General features: G+C 40.4%; 1 long non-coding RNA gene across 1 annotated transcript in view; it reads left to right on the top strand.

Moving 5' to 3' along the window:
* Positions 1 to 16,699, top strand: part of LOC141009482 (uncharacterized) — an 83,771-nt gene that overhangs the window by 18,480 nt on the left and 48,592 nt on the right. The window contains exon 2 of the long non-coding RNA XR_012180141.1: positions 3,164 to 3,213. This is a non-coding gene — a long non-coding RNA (uncharacterized lncRNA). The remainder of the gene's footprint in view (positions 1 to 3,163; positions 3,214 to 16,699) is intronic.

Below are 16,699 nucleotides of genomic sequence, written 5' to 3'. Positions count from 1 at the left end.
TTTGTTTCCCCTCATTGACTACTCTACGCTGTTTTTTCTGAAATAAGGTCCCATTGAGCGCACCGGACATGGCATGACTCACATCTCTATACACGAGCATCTTCACATGGTCATTGTGAGCATGTTAGCATGTTGGCGTTAGCATTTAGCTCTAGGCGCCACTGTGCTTGAGTCAAACCTAAAAAATGACTTATAATTGTATTGACATTAAAATTGTTTGGCGGTAGAGTGTGTGGTTTTTGTGTGTGTCATTTGACTGAGCTGCAGGAGGGAACGCTGTCTTGTTTCACTTTACATGGGCACACACTATATGCTATTACAGTAAAAATGCAGGTTAGCTTCTAGCTGGATAGATGCAGTCTGCTGCAGTTACATTGCAGAACTGTCATATCCTGTTCATCAGCAATATCAAGTATATGTAATGAGGCTGGAAATACAGTAGCATCCGGTGCAATGATCTGCATCTGTTCCTCATTTCTGTCAATGCCAGTACGGCTACACAAGTCTGTACTTGCCTGTGTGTCTATGGGTGTATGAGGACTGTGTATGTGTGTGTTGTAAAAGCGTGGGAACTACAGAGAAGGATGTGTGTATTTATAAAGTTGGCTGTGAGTTCCCATGATTCCCTCCGGAGAGAAGACTGAACTGGACGAGCCGGAAATTCACTTGTATCACAATAACCCCCCCAAAGCAAACTGATTTATACTGTGGCAACAGAAGAGAGTTCAAATCCAGCATTCACACCTTGTGGTATTACAGCGGATTTCTGGTTGGTTGCCTCTCTGCAGCGCTAAAAGCTTTCCTGAAACATTGCACTTTGCACCAGAGTGAGTGGCCCAAGGTAACATCTGACTGGCGAGGGGTCTTGAATATCACAAGACAATACACTCTCAGGATGAGACGGTAATTTTGTTTTTACTTTATATGTCTCATTACTGCCATGTCAACATGTATAACATCTGGCATGATGACACATTTCTAAATGTCACAGAAAGTGCTGGTCAGGCTGAGGGTGCAGATGTTTCAAATACCTGGACTTACCAAATATAGACATGCGTGATAATGAAAGTATTTCCAGTTAGGCTCAGGTGAATAAAAAGAATTGGCAGCCCCCAGTGGCTGAACCCATGTAGTCCGACTTAGTCACATTGAGACTAAGAATCAAAGATGTATCCATCTGTAATGAATCATAGGTCACCAAACTTAAACCATGCAGCCCATAGTTGTGAAACAAACTTTCACTATCAGCCTCATTTCCAATTTTGATTTCAGGACTCTACTGACCGCGCTTCAACATTAACATTCACTACATAAGCTACTGATCATACCAGATGTTGCCTATGCGTTGTTATGCATCTCACTGATTTTCTTCTGAGACATGCCTAAACCGCCTCCGATTGGCTTGCGTCATTTTCATATTACCAAAGCCTCAGCTGGTTTGTGGTCCTGGTACTCAGTGCTTAATACATCCATCACGTTTTTAGATGGAAGAAGGCGAGAAAGCAGATGAAGTTCAACTGATAGGCACCTTCTTCCCGTCAAAAGAAACATAGAAAAATAACAGAAAGAGAGAGAGGGAGATCTGTAGGGGCCTCTATCCACGGCAGGGTGCATCTTCTTGGCTGTCCTCCTGTGTCCACACACCCCTGGGTGCCCTGTTGTAACCTTATGGTTAGTTTGTGAAACAAATAGCCAGTGGCAGAGCTGATACAGCGGATTGTGAGCTGTAGTTTCCCTGGTGAACACACCGACCGCTACAACAGAGCTGCAGTGTCTTGGGGCTAGTAAGGTAGAGTGGCCAGGTCGGATGTCCTAAGGGCGGCCAGTGGCAGGGCAGTGCAGCTCTGCGATAGCTGAAGTGGTTTGTCGCTCCAGAGGATAAGTAACCCCAAGAGGAGGATCAGAAGAGCCGGAAGGAGGCCGAAGAGGTCGGTGTGTTTACCAGGGAGACTACAGCTCAAAAATCGCTGTATCAGAACCGCAGGAAAAACAGACATAACCAGAGCTACACTATTACCAGTTTGAGTCAAGTGTAGAGAGCTAACCAATGAAGGGCAACCAATAAGAGGCAGAGTGGGGCGGGTCTTGCAAGATAAATAGTGGGATCCACTACTGTATTGGGCACGGCTGTGTTTTATTGCTTATGAAGTCAGTGTTTCATCGTAAAACACAATGTGTTAGCCTATTTCCTCTCTGGAAAGTTACACAGTCTCACTTAAACACAAGGACGTGTGATTTTACTTAAGGAAAGAAAGAAAACAAGAATTTTTCCCCAAATTATGAACTATTCCTTTAAGCAAGGCTCTTAGCCTGACTTCTCCAGCAATGTATAGTCTGGATGTGAATGTGAAGTAGAGCGATCAGTAACCCTTCCCTGGATGGACTAAAGTTAAGACAGTATGCCTCTGGGAATTCTGGGAAAAGGGGAAAGCTGTTTATTTCTGAATTCAGTGGCAGATCGTGCTGTTTCTCATGACACACACAGTGGGGTCAGTTAATGGGTCGACTTCTCAGACTTTCTCTTACACACACACGCACACACGCACACACACACACACACACACACACTCACACTCACACTCACACACACACACACACACACACACACAGACACACACAGTTTGAAGCTCAAGATGTAGAAAGATTGCAGCTTGAGTTTTGAGTTTTTTGTGTGTGTATGTGTGTGTGTCTCTGTGTGTTTGAAAGTTGGCCACTCATTAGTAGAGAGAGCTCATGGAGGAAGTGGTTACCGATGACTCAGCCAAGCCATGCATTTCATTCTTTCTCTCTCCAGTCTCTCTTTGCGCTCTCCTCTCTCTGTCATCTGCTTTTCTCTCCACATTCTGTTCATTCCTCTTTTCTATTCTGGCTCTTTACTTTCTGTCCTGTCACTCTCTCACTCTCTGAATCTCTGTGCCCCCTTTTCTTTTCTCTCTTCTCCTGATTCATCTTGACCTTTGGGGGGTATCTCAGTGTGAGGGTGTTACGTCTGTGTTGTGTGTGTGTGTGTGTGTGTGTGTGTGTGTGTGTGTGTGTGTGTGTGTGTGTGACTAGGACACTCAGCAATGTGTGTGGGAAGATAACTGGCTTCCTTCAGAGTGATTAAAACATTCCTTCTCTCTTCTTTTTTCCTCTCTCCTCTCTCTTTCTCTGCCCTTCTTAGTTTTCAGTGAAGACTTTCTGATGAAGAGGAGGATGAAGACTGACGAACCGGTGAGTGAACACAAGCTGGACAACAGTTTTTTTTTTTATTATTGGCTGGAATTTATCAAGAAGGAATGCAGGTCAAGGAGACCCTCTCCTTTCAGAGTGTAATGCTTGGACTTGTTGAGGACAATTGCTCTGATTTTAGATCCACATTTCTGCTTCAAGAGGTTTGGAAAACAGATCAAAATCAATACAAAAAATACATATTATAGGTTGTTGTGTTGTAAAACTGGAGAGCACAGAGGGCTAAAGAGCAGGAAGGATTCAAGAGCTGGGCGGAAAATATTACAAACATTTTCCAAACATTCGTGGATTGAACTTTGTGAGACGCTGAATACTATAAGATGCTACTTTGTGTTCATTTCTTTTCTCTTAAGTCTTCAAAAAGCAGTTGCTGTATCCTCTTTTTTGAAAATAGATCACAGTAAGGGATTTTCCTCGATCAATAAATAGCGCAGCATGCAACAGCGGGGTTTCTCATCCTGCGGCAATGCGTTTAAAGAAGAGATGTAAAATCTGAAAGTGGATAATCAAGAGACGTGAATAGCACTGTTGAGGACAAATGCATTCAATTTTTTGGCAGCCGGTCAGGTTGCAGGCCAGTATCGGCTATATTTGGCACTTGGCACGTAGCCGCACGCTTCTCCAAGCTAAGTCTTGTAATCGTGGTGTGATGCACTGACCGCACCTGTGAAGGGCTGAAGTGAAAGTAGCGGTGTTGTATATCATGGTGATATTACGGCAGCTGACTTCAGATGGAACAAGGCAATCAAAGAGCTCCAACTCAGGAGAGCTTTAATCACTTTGATCAATCTGTGTACAGGAATGAGTCTTTTACTGACGTTTGTGAGAGTTTCACAATATGCACTGACGCACATTAAACAAGACATGTAGGCAGTATGTTATCATATCAGTGTACATATGAGGAAAATAACGAAACTACATATACTGTACTACAGAATCATGTTTCGGCTTTGTTAAGTCGGCTAGCATGATGTGACGACTGAATTTATGCACCGTTTGCGCATTCTTGTGATAATGTGTCAGACATGCACTGATGCATAGAAATAATTGATTTTTTGCACTTTTTTTTAAATGGTCAATTGGAAGATGAGGGCGTTCTTGTTGTTGTTTACCTCAATCACACATTGCTTTGTAGGCCCAGCAAGTAATACTCTGTCATTACTTGCAGTTGCAGAAACCTTCGACATGACGCAACATATCACTTTACATCTGTTTATCTTGCCCAACTCAGAATATTGGACTATAACAGCTCTACTTGGCATTAAGACAGCATTTTGCATGCTCTGGACAGCTCTTGAGTGTGCACTAGCCACAAACGTATATTTGAACATACAATGTATGATTAAGATCAATGTGGCTAACTGGGTAGATAATTTCATGCATTGGTTTGTCTTTTTTCTATCTGATTCTTTGCTATCTGATCTGGTTAAACTAACAGCTATTACTGTCATGCATGTTTTAAGAGAGCTGTTTACCATGTTTCAAGAAGGTGCCCCATTCATTTCAGTCAAAGTTGCTAACTGGGTAAATATACCATGGATGTAGTAAAGGAAATCTAGATATAGCACTGGAGGCGGAGCGTCGTCCATTTCTCGGAAAACTGCTGAAGGCAAAAAAATTTGACTTCCTGGGTGTAAAATTACCTGAGCATAGCTTCCGCACTGTGCAGCCCATAGAGCGCTGGCACTACACTTCCGCCAGCTAACCTCTGGTTTAGCTCTTCACTAGCTTGAACTGAAAAGAAACAAGTTAACATTGTGGCTATAACATACAGAATGGCTCAAATTCTGATAGTGAAATTAGTCATTTCGCGCCAAAAAATAGATCCACCATTTCAAACCTGTGTCTCTCACAATGTAAGTGTGACATTGTAATGACATGGTTTGGCCACTCTGTCAAACTGGCTTCAAAGTGTGGCACTTTTCCTCGGGGCTTGGTGTTCACTAAGACAAACATGTCTTCACAGCCAGAGCAGCTCCTCTGGGCTTCATTTTTGGACACTAGCTAACATATCTAGTGGAAGCTAGCCTTAGTGCTGGTTCACTTTAGCCTGCTGATTACCAGCTAGCTAAACATCAGTGATCATCTTTGTGTTATTTGTGGAAATTTGACCAAAGGACCATTTGTGCAGCCTGCGTTTAGTTGCCCCAAACAGCCGAATGTACAGACATTAGCTGTAAGCTAACCGACCATATGTGAGGCAGCGTGTGTTTTTGTTCAGCTCAGCATTTGACTTTTCTCAGAACTCCAGAAACTCGTTCTTCGTGTTATTTCCCGCCAATTTCTCTTCTTTTCCCTCTGATGCTAATTTTTTTGCTAATATTTAACTCCCATGGATGGGTTTTTGCCTAAATTCGCACAGCTTCGTGTCACATCATGTCACTTCATATCTACACTTGAATCTTTCCACTGACTGTATATGCAGTGGTTTTTTCATGTACAAAAAATGTAATCTCATACAATAATGTACCAGATTTAGCTACTAGCTGCTTGGTCTGCAGCATTTTCTGGATTGATCAACAAAAGTTGAGGTTGCCACATATTATCATAGCCTACATTTTAACATTTAAACAGTGGATCTAATACAGTGAACTTCACACCGGGTTTGTACTGTACGGAAAGCGATGCTATCACCACACCCTTGTGAAGTGGTTAAAAAAAAAAAAAAAAAAAAAAATCACTGTCAGCACAGATTCAAATTCAACTTTTGAATCACTGTCAATCAGTGGTTCTAGTTCACAATTTTAATATTAAGAATTAACCATTTTTTTAAATTAAGGCCCTGAATATACCCCCAAAAGACATGAATATCATACATAGATGAGTTCCAGGCATGTCTGTGGATATTGAGACGCCGCCCATATTCTGGCCACGTCCAGAACTTTGTGGACATGCAGATGACCAACTTTATGTTACTCAGATCCTCGTGACAATGCTGATGTGGAGAGTTTAATTTGGGCTCCCAGCTGCAGAGCAGACGTGTCATTCTCGTCTGCATCATAACTTAACCTACAACAGAAATCGTTCAATCTGAGGAGAAAACAAAGTCAAGAAACTCAGCGGGGGCAGTGGTTGTGGTTCCATTTTTAGTCTGTTGATGCCACACATATGCCTCCTGTTAAGGCTTAAATTTGAGGCAAACATTAGAGACCATTCCCTCTCTTAATCTCAATCTTTTTGTGTGAAAACTGAAAAACTGACATGAAAACAAGCATCACCTGATATCTTAGTGATAGTTACGGCCTGCTGTGTACTCACAAAGTAAGTGTGTTTGTTTGTTAAGAACTGTACAGTCAAGAGCTGCTCATCAAACAATGAACTTATTTGACATTTTTATTTAGTTACGCCTCTACATCTCGTTTGACTTGTTCTCTTGTGTATTTTTATCCACTGGACAGTCTTGAGAGACTACATTTTGACCCTGGCCTCCTTAAGTGTCAGTGTGTCATCCATCTGCGGCCTAAAGGGTTGGTTTCATGAGTTGGTCAGCAGAATACTCGTGTCTTTTTATTATCTGTAATATCTCTTTCACTCTCTTTTCCTCACCCCTTTCTACACACTCTTCATAATGATCTATAAGTGGTATCAGTTTCCATATATTTTCAGAAGAAGGTTCACAAACACACACACACACGTACACACTCGCGCCCACCTATGCCAGCCCTGTTCCGTCAAGGCCTCCCCCCGTTTACCGTAAATGTGTGTTTTTGTCATCTGTGGGCCTGGATCAAGTGATGCAGTTAGTTTTGGTATCATGTCCGTGGCCGTGCATCTCCACCACTGAGAGAGACCGAGAGCAGTGCAGCGTGGGTAGGCGTGGGAGGGTTGTGACAGAGATGACTCAGCGCTCTGTTGCCGGGTAGAGAAGCACTAAACGCTCACCCACCCCCATACGTTTAAAAAATACAATATCTGATGTAACTGTCATTCATGACCCAGCCTTAGGTAAACACGTATCTAAACCGTACACGGATAATATTTGCTTGCCACAGTTCCCAGAAACCATTTTCCATTGGCGCTATGTGAGTAATGGATTAGTTAATAACAAAGCCAAGAAACAAAGAAATACCTGGAAACGATTGTTGGGGTGCGGCTAATGTTTGAAGGAGGCAACTAAACTGCATGTTCAGTCAGCTTGAATGAAAAGTTTGTTAGCTAGCAAGCAAGTAAAGTCCACATGGAAATAAAACTAGTCACTCCTCGAGCTAGCTTCTTCTGCTTATCACTTTGAGTTCCTGATAAAAAAAAAAATCCAACTGTTTCGAACCCCGTCTCCCAGAAAGTACATTTATATGAAAAAAAGTGCAGCTGCGAATATATTTTTAAGTCAAAGTGACACAGACAAGATTTTGTTTTCTGTTACTATAATGAGGAAATGTGAAATAACTTACCTGGCCAGTTGTTGTTGCCTCTGAAAGAAATCCAGCCAGCGATTGCTTCTGACAGCACGACCTAGTACACCTACTACTGAAAACAATTCAGTGGTAGGCCTAATAAACGTATGAGGCATTTGCGGGGGTACCCTGGCCACCCCTTGGGCCACCCCTGTCAGCGAATCAGATAATGTGGTTTTGAGTGTGAGTCTTTTTTTTTACAACGTCTTCTTTCGTGGCTCAGAACTAGAATGATCTGTTTTATAACATCCATTTTAACCCTTCTTTAGAGATAAGCCTGTATATGTTTGAGTTGTTTAAAGGTACCTTGTGAAGTTGACTGTGAATGAACCAGGTTTGTTTATATTCAGCTGCAATTGTCAGCAATTTTGTTAATCCCCAAAACAATTTTTTGATTAGTGTCCTATAAAATGAAATTAAAGTATGGTTACCACTGTTTCAGTTGGCGGATATGTCAGTCTTGTCACCATGTCAGCACTTGAGGCATGCATATTCATTTACACAAATAATGTGGGGGAGTGATCATTAAAACATTGCTTTACAGTCCCAGCAGCGGTTTAAGATTAATGGTTTTCATTTGTCAGTTTGAACCATTATTCACTGTTTTGTTGCGTGTACATGTAGATATGTGTAAATGTGTGTATGTGAAGTATTCAGATAGCCCGAAGTTGTTGTTTTTTTAAACATCCAACAACAGAAAACAGAAAATAATTCAGCGTTTTTGTCTTCAGTTGTTCAGTTTCAGTGTTCTTAGTCAAAGCTTATTGTTTGTTGTCTTCCCAAAATCGCAGTAACTAAAGTAATAATGATGAAACCGGCACATAAAGACATTACATGTAACATAACGTATTGTTATAGTTCGTTTTGTCTGTGAGCCACATGGCTGATAAGGTCCACAAGGACTCCTGGTAGTCCCTTGACATGACTTTGAATACCACTAAAAAGACAGAATTCCTGTCTGTGGGCTTTTATTAAGTTGTCAGTCAGAATTTATATTTACTGCAGATTAATTACACTGATGGTAAACATTAACGCTTATTGTTGATTCATGCTGATTGTAAAACTAATAAGATGAATCTCTAGATCTCTAGATTTGAAATCCAGCAGCAATATGAACATTTTTAAAAGAGGTTTCAGTTGGCTGGGCTCAATTTAACACCGCAGGATGGATACAACAACATTTAGAACAAGTAGAAGCTTTTTTTTTTCAACTGAGTTGAGAAGAATATATTTACACATCACAAGGTTTGGGTTCGGCAGATAAGAGCAGCGGCAGAAGAAGTGAAAACTTGCTATGTGTCATCGGGAGGATTAAAGCAGAAATGAGAGATTAGAAAATGACTTTGCACCACAGCTGCTTGGAGATATACAACCAATGATGGGCCCCGTTTTTCAGCGCCATTATTTGATGAATGATTGCTTACTTACTTGCATTACTTAAAAAAGTCTTAGTCTCGTGGGTATATTCTACAAATGTAAGCTAAAATTAAGACCAATATTGAAGCGGATGTGACTAACTGATGACTTAAAAAATCCTTTTCCTTCCCTTTAATCAAAAGTTCAGTTAGAGACTGACAAAACAATCTCAAAACAGTTGTTTTAGTGGACGTGTCCAGCTTTTATTTACAGCCGGGCAGTTAAAATATTTCAGCAGGTGTCTGAGGGACAATGATTGATAAAAAAAAAAGCTAACCGGCCCATCAGTGTTTTTGTTTTATTGAACCTGCTGTAACCTTTTTTTATTTGTTCGGTTGGATCATTTACCATTGGGGAACAAAGGAATAGATTAAGGTATTGTGAGAATACATAGCAAAATTGCAGGCCCAATTTTAATGACCTCTTTGAAGTGTGTGTTCAAGCTGCCTCCATTTGGCAGATATAACCTGCCGAGATGCAAAACCAATAGATTCAAGTATCAGTGGTTCCTGCTGCTGTTGGGATGTTGAGTAACGTTATGTAATCCCTAGTTTTGGTGTGAGGAAATGATATGTATGCTGATGGCTGTGTTGATTATGTCACCGCTACCCGGGATAATAAAGATTACCATGACCTTGTTCTGGAGCTTTTGATTGTATTACACAATCTTCCTCAGCAGATGGAGTTTGTCCAGTTGTTGTCAGAGGTTCAAAATCAATAATTCAGTGCACTTTACAGCCACGTTTGCTCAAAAGTTGAGATTGAAAGTTCTCTCTTGACCTTGGAAACAGTTGTTGACAAAACTATCCCACCACAAAGTCCATTTAGTGGCTGTTCTGGAGCTGGAGAACAGAACAAAGGGCGTGCTGGAGTTTTTTTTAACCTGGTTGGGAGTGTCTGTGCCGCTAACCAATCGTAGCTCAAAGCTGGGTCTCTGGGCAGACTTTACACCTGGGTGAGAAGACTTGGAGGATTGTGGGGGTTCTGTTGAAATCCCACAATGAATGAATTCATCTGCAGATCCTAACAATACACCAGATTCATTCCTCAGTTCTCTGACAGCTGCTAAATGGACCCAATGCTGAGATAATCACCAACTGTTTCCAAGTTCAACTTTAAATATCTACATTTAGAGAATTTTGGAATAAAACTGAGCAGATTTTTATTTGAATAAAGTATGCATCTTGTTAATGAAATCCCAAATTTGCAGTCTTGAAGGTCCACTTTCCTACGTTGACTTACACACCCTGTAAAATGAAATTTGGCTTGTCACGCTCACAAGAAGAGAAATTACAAATGTGTTATCCTCTGCTTCAGGGTGTGATCGCCTCTGAAAAGGCCCAAAACTACAGTGCAAAGGATGGAAAAACACAGAGCAAGTTTCACAAAGTGAGCCAAGTAAAGCATTTTTTTTTTTTATTCTGCAGTACTTTACAGTAAATGCTGAACATGAAAAACAAGCCGCAATAAAATGAAGAAGAAAACAACAGAAGACAAAACGAGCAGAATGGGGCCAGAATTGCTTTCTGTGTGAATGTATGAGTGTGCGTTTGTGTAAGCTCGGTACTGGTTTGAATCAAACTGGTTTTGATTTGTCTGAAGGTGAAACCATGACATCGTCCTTAAAATGCCTTCTTACTGTAGAAATTCATGAGTCAGTGATGAATAGTTTCTCAACCGTGGGGTCGAACCGCCTCATGTGGTTCAAGTGATTTGCAGAAAGAGTCGTTGGGAATGTGTAAAACTGTTTGGGCGATGTTTTTCTAGTCCGTAATCAAATTTAAATATGGTTAAAATGGAAAATAGCGTCTAATAACTTGGTGGGAGCTCACTTCATGGTCTCAAATATAAGATACAAAAGAATAAATTCACACAAATATTTAGCTGTGGGATCTGAAAACTATCACGTGCCAGAAAGAGTTAATATGTCTGTGGGCCCAGTAGAGAGCTGGTGATTTGGGTCCATAAATGACGATCAACCTCTCACAACACACTGAGTAAGAGTGTGTGTTTGCGTTCTCATGAGTCAGATGTCAGGTTCCAGATCAATAAATGTCAAAGCTCAATATCCTGTCAAGGTGAAAACAGTAGTAGGTCACTAGTTTGTGGGCGTGTGTGTGTGGGCGTGTGTTCTGTTGCACCTTTACTCATCACCGATTACGGTCCGAGATACAGTAAATGACTAAGAACGCCACAAACATCACTCTGGTCTTTACTCAGAAGTTGTAAGAGAAGTCACAAATGACAAAGATGTTTTCAGAAGCTCATATTCTACGGTTGGCTATCTCATTTGTCTTTTTAACCTTTTATCTCCCAGAGAAAAGTGAGTAATGTCCAACTACTGGAGATGTAATTCTGCTCTGTGAAATACGGAGGTTACAGAGTTCAAGTGCAGCATTTGAAACACGTGCAATGGCTGCGTTCAGTCACTTTAAACAAGATATCGCCTCTAGTGGCCTCTGTGATGCATTTAGCATTAGCATAGGATTAGCATTAATAGCTACGTTTGTTACAATCACTGTTCTGAGGTTAAAGACTTCTGTTGTATCTCCAAGACAGATGCACAGATACATCCCTTTTTTAAAAAGCAAAAGAAAACTCTTTTTTATTAGAGCCCGACCGATTTTTGTGGCAGATACCGATAATAGGGAGAGTATTGGCACTGATCCATGTGGTTCTCAAACAGTTGTGAAGAAGCTATGTAACAGAGGAAGGATATTTTACAGTTTAAGAATAAATTAACAATGGACCTGTCTAAAATGATACTGGTGCAGTGAAACAGTAAAGTTTACTGGGAATTTAAAGGTCCAGGTGTTTTAGAGTCACTATATATTAGCATGTAACTTGCAGTTTATAAAATTAGTGCAGAAATCCACACTGTTGTTGTCCTGCAAAGGTATTATACTTACATAGAACAAAACAAAGTGTAACTAATGAGTTGGTGTTTCTTGTAAATCCCTACAGAAAGTCTCATTTTCCAGCAGAAATGATAACTTTAAAAAGCCACGCCATCTTCTGCCTCTCAATTTCTAACCACACAGTTTCAGCTTCAGGTTTGCCGGGTCTAAAAGTGAGGTGGCTGTTTCCATTGTTCTTCTTAAAAACAAACAGGTAGATCATAGAGGTAGGAGTGTGGAGAAACAAACAGGGCTTATGGTAAAGTACAGTAAGTCTTATTCTGGGAATCATTAGCAGGCGTCCATCATCTTCACCGTGAATCATTAGTCTATGAAAAACAGTATACTGAAGGACTTAGCACTAAGCAGGTGGTGGATGTAAGGCCTGTTGTCTGAGGACATTCAGATGATGATTATGTCACATTAAGGTGTCTAAATTTAAAACTTTCTCTGATTTTCTGCCTTTTGTTCACATAAACCAACATTTTTCCAGAGGTAAGTCTGAAATAAGTCTTTTAATATACTGTAGATGGATTCATACCGTGCTTCACTCCAGCTGGGACAACTGATGTAGCCCGAGTCAAGTGAAGATTGTGTTGCTAAAGGGGAACAAAGTCTAAATGAATGCTTTTTATTAAGATATTAGTGACTGTTTACCTCATTATACTATGATGAGCTGCTGTTTACTTCACTTGTCAGTACACAGTGTCAGCAGAAACATCACACTGTGATAAAAATATAATCATCAGAATATTCCTTGTGTAGACTGAGAAACGCTGCGTGTAGTACGATGCTCGTGTTTTATTTACAGTTACATTCCTGGCCACATGTTGTCAACATTTGTTAACATTACTGGGACAATTACTTCATATTTTTCAGTGAAGATACACTCACTGATTTGTTATAATTCACTCCTTTAAATGCTGCTTTATAGCTTTATAGCGATGCCTTCTCACTTTTTGAAATGATAGTAATACAAGAAAAAACTGCGAACGACATTCTCCAAAAGTCAAAGTGATGCTCATTGTAAACCAGTGGTTTCCAAACTCCAATAAAAACGTATTATAAACATCACCGGCGATTACTATCGGACAGCAACTCCATGTTGCAGTACTGTTACTGTTTCACAAGTCGGTAGTCAAAGAAACAGGCTTCTCGTTGTGTTCAGGATGCGTAGCTTCCGAGTGGTATTGTAACTTGTTCGGCTTCATGCTGTCAGAAGTTAATATTTTGAGACACACGGCACACTGTGGTCACTGTGGTTTTCACTGCACTGGTGAAGCCGAGGGTAAGATACGCCTCATTGTATTTTCTTGCCTTTTTGAGGCAGTTGTCTCATCGTCTACCTGAAATCCTGTCACAAACCTGTCCATTCTTGGCTTGCGGTGCACAACCATGCCTCATTCATTTAGGCTTGCTTTTTTGACTTGTATGCCCCCATTTTGGGAACCACTGTTGTAAACAATAGTTTCTTCGTAGTGTATTTACATAATTAAAGACACACAGGCCTTCAGTTTAACAGTGAATCATACTTTATGAGCTTATCAGAGGTTTCAGCACTTTAAAGGGATTGTTTGGGTCTTTTGATGTGGGGTTGTATGAGGTACTTAGGTCCCACCTAAAAATATATATATATCTGTTTAAGTGCACTACATTCCACTTGTGCGTAGGAATACGGACGTTGTACGGTTGAGGGAGTGTAGTGCCAAAGGAGAAATAGTGTTTGATGGCAACGTAAAGCACCAAAAACGTTAAAAACAAAGCGTACACTTATCGGATATATATTTTATAGGTGGGATTAATTTCAGGTGGCTAAAGTACGTCCTGCTGCGGGTTCGGTTTACAGCAGCACAATGCTCTGCTTCCCTGCCGGTGCCACACGCTGCTTCTCCACACAGGGGGGAGAGCTGACAGTCATCTACTGCAGGTAATACACTGACTAGGGCTAAGTACCTCACACAACCCCACATCAAAAGACCCAAATTATCCCTTTAGGGTTAGGTTACACAAGACAGAAAACTCCATGATGAGTAAAAGTGCAATAAAAAGCATCTTAAGAACCAAAAGTCAAAGTAGTGCTCGTGTTAACAATAGTTATTCTCAGTGTATTTACAATAATTAAAGATCAGCAGCTATAGGGCGTATTTTATGAGCTAATTAGGAGTTTTGGCCCTGATACAGACTCGAAGCTTGTTTAGTGTGTGCTGGGTGAGAGAAGCACTGCATGCTGGGATAGATCCAGTCCACCAAGCAGGATTAACAGTCGAGGATATGTGAAGACGGACGTGAGCAGGCACCTGAGCTCGTACTGTAAAAGTAGACAAACTGCCTGTAAATGACAGAATGAGTGCGATACTTCCAGTTGAGTCTGTGTTAGCGTCATATTGTGATCTGGGTTTTTCACTGCTTTGAGCGGGGACGCCTGCTTTCCAGGAAACTTTGGCCGTGTTTGCGCTTCATATGATAAGTCATCATGCGTGGAGGGTTTACCTGTAGGAGCACATCTCATTGTGTGTGTGTGTGTGTGTGTGTGTGTGGGGCCTGAAACCAGGCAAGGTGACTGACAGTAATATGAAGTCATGACACACAGGAAGTATGACTGTGTGTGTGCTACAAAGAGGGAGAGGGAGTTGTAGTTCGGTGTGCTCTCCACTAGAGGGCGACTCCTCCCCACAGAAAACAACCTGTCCTCTGCAGCAGTGTTTTCTCTGCCACAATCCTTCAACCTTACCTGCCTTCTGAGAAACTTTTCACTCAACTTAAAACATGATTTTTCGACGCTTCCTGTGAAATTTCGATCTAACGCCAACACTAACCTCAATCAGCCAGTGTTTTACATATTTAAACATCGAGTGTGTGTTACAGGAGGTTCATCTTTCCTCTCTAACAGCTCACACAGCGGCTGTCGGGCAAAAATAACACTTTTGAACCAAGTAATCAATATAATTTACCAATAATATCACTTCAGGTTGTGATAGTGTAGCTGTGGGGCTTAGTGCTGAGTTTAAAGTCATTTTATGCTCCTTTATGGTGCGTGTATTTCTTCTAATGTACACTTATGTAAGCTAAATATCCCTACAAATACAAATACCTCACGATTTATGCTGCTGTTGCGCTTTTTGCGCGTGAATATCATCCTCTGTTTCTCTTCGTCATTTTATCCATCAGGCTAAAAGTCACGTTATATACAGGCTATTTCGTATTTTTTATTTTTCAACACACTAGTTTTGCTGTGAAATCCTGTGTCCTACATCGTGCAGTCCTAAAATCAGTCAGAAAACGCCGTCATTTTGTCACTTTTTCATTTTCATGACCAGGATTTGTAGATAAACATAGATGTGATTTTTGTTGAAACGAAAAAAAGAAAAAAAAAACTGTGCAAGAGTTTCCCCACATCAGCTTTTCGAGGTATTAAAAGAGTTAGAGAAGGTAAAAACCTGCATGTTACAGAAAACATACATCACCATTAAAATCTACGTTAAAATTAAGTGCTTTTTGTGTATTTCGTGCGCGATTTTATGCGGTGTAATGTTGCAGTTTATGGTGTTGATGAGGTGGATTTTTTCAATTTGTAACTGCAACAACAAAAAAACACGTAACGATAAAGACATAAAAAATATAATATAAATATAAAGTTTTTATAAAAATCACAAGCAGAAATTTTAATATAACTCAATTTTTATTAGCATCACAAAGTTTCTGTATTTTGATTTTTTCTGCTGCTGGATATAAAATAAAAATCCAGTCTGCAGCTGCAAGAAATGGCACAAGATCAAGCAAGAAGTAATCCCTATTATTGGTCAGTGTGATGGAGGATTAACCCACAAATTACTTTTAAAAAATATATGTATATTTTAGCTTCATGTGTCTGTGGTAACTGTATGTTTGCACTTCACAGCCACAGATCACGTTTGGAGCCAGTTTCTGCGGAGTCACGGTGACCTGCACACACGTCAGGCGGTTTTTAATGTAAGCTGATGTTTCACACACACAGAAACAAAGAGAGGAGAGAAGTGAAATGTAAATGTGACCCGTGTTTTTAACGTGCTGCCTTTTTTTTGCTCTTAAAATCCAGTTTGATTCTTCCTCCTCTTCGACGTTTAATGGAGGATTTTGCGGCGAGTTTGTGCCATTTTACGCATTTCCCTGCGCTTCTAATGTGTTTATTAATGTCGTTGTCACTCTGCAGCCTTGTTACTTACGTATCCATTATGTCTTTAACCAGTAAAATATTATTAAACGAGGAATATGAAGATAAGAAGTTGTTTTTTGTTCACGTGTTAAAATATATCCTGAACCAGAGGAACTCCAGTGATTAATCGCTGCGCACATATTAAAAAACAACCTAATTAACGCCGCAATTAAAGATGGTTTCACAGATAAAAACGGTGCAGTTCTTTTAAAAAAGACGTGTGGTCTGATAAAATATCAAATATCAAACACTAATACTTCCTCTGCATGACATGGAGATGCTGTTTGCCAGATGTGTTTATTACTCTGTAAACATCCAAAACAACAAGAGCAGATAATCTAAATGTCACAACCTGATAAGCTTCCTGTGTGATGAGAAGGCAGACATTTGACATTTTGGGTTAGTTTTTCCTTCTCACACTTCGTCTCACAGAGAGAGGTCGAGTCACATCGGCAGGAATTCATGACGTGAACAGTGTTTTTAAAATAACAGATGATGTGTTGTTGAGGAAGTGTCTGAAAATATAAATTCATTTTGACTCCTTTGTTTTCCAAATGACCAAAACAGTT

This window comes from Pagrus major, chromosome 15 (assembly GCF_040436345.1).
Source record: "Pagrus major chromosome 15, Pma_NU_1.0".
NCBI classification, from domain to species: domain Eukaryota; kingdom Metazoa; phylum Chordata; class Actinopteri; order Spariformes; family Sparidae; genus Pagrus; species Pagrus major.
Note: the sequence above shows the minus strand (reverse complement) of the source record. Positions and strands in the feature narration are given on the sequence as shown.